This window comes from Fragaria vesca, linkage group LG1, assembly GCF_000184155.1.
Source record: "Fragaria vesca subsp. vesca linkage group LG1, FraVesHawaii_1.0, whole genome shotgun sequence".
NCBI lineage: Eukaryota > Viridiplantae > Streptophyta > Magnoliopsida > Rosales > Rosaceae > Fragaria > Fragaria vesca.
Window position 1 is genome coordinate 7,396,014 of NC_020491.1, and position 876 is coordinate 7,396,889.

Here is an 876-nt window from a genome sequence, read left to right on the forward strand (position 1 = left end):
CAGCCTTGACACGCCTTGGGCTATTTTGACCTCCCACGGGCCGCTATGACCAGCTTAGGGCCGTCAAAGGGCTGCATACGTCTGCCAAGAGGCCACCTTGACCCGCCTTGTGCATCCTTGACCTACTTTTGGCCGCCTTGACCTACCTTGGCCTGCTTTGGGCAGCTTTTACCCGCCTTGAACCGCCTTGATGATAGGAGCACAAAGTGTGACGTTCTTAATATGTTTATACCCTTTATTTACCCTTTGTGAACTCCTATTTAGTTGTTTTAGCTTTATATTTGTGTTTAGTATAGAATAATTGCTTAATGTTGAAATATGTAGGTTTTAGTGTTAGAATACATAGTATTTTCGGATTTGAATAATTTGGTGTTGAAATTGTGCTAAGTGTTGGAGATCCTTGTTTACTCAGGATTCTTGTCTTGATCAGGATTCCATCTTTCCTCTTTCCTAGTTTCTAATTTTCTTATTTCTATTTCAGGAAAGTCTAAACCCGTGTTGACCAGGAAATGTTTTCCTGACTCATGAGAGAAAGGTGGCCGGCAGCTAGGAGTTCCTGCTTGAGCTAGAAGAAGTACAATCCGAGATATGTATGGAAGATGCCGTGAGATTTCCCAAGTCACCAAGGAAAGAGACCGTGCGGCCCAAGAGAGAAAATTTTCCAAGTTCAAGATGGTTTTGTCATTCCTTAATACATAAAGATTACTTGAAGACCAAGAGAGGAAGTTAAATCCAACTTGGACTTGGTTTTGCCGATTTAATAAGGATTCCTTGTGCTTGAGGAATTCTTGGAGATCAAGTCTTGTTACTCTATATATAGGGCACGGCATGGCAGCAGTTTATGATCATCAACCCGTGCAAAATTACACCAAAGCT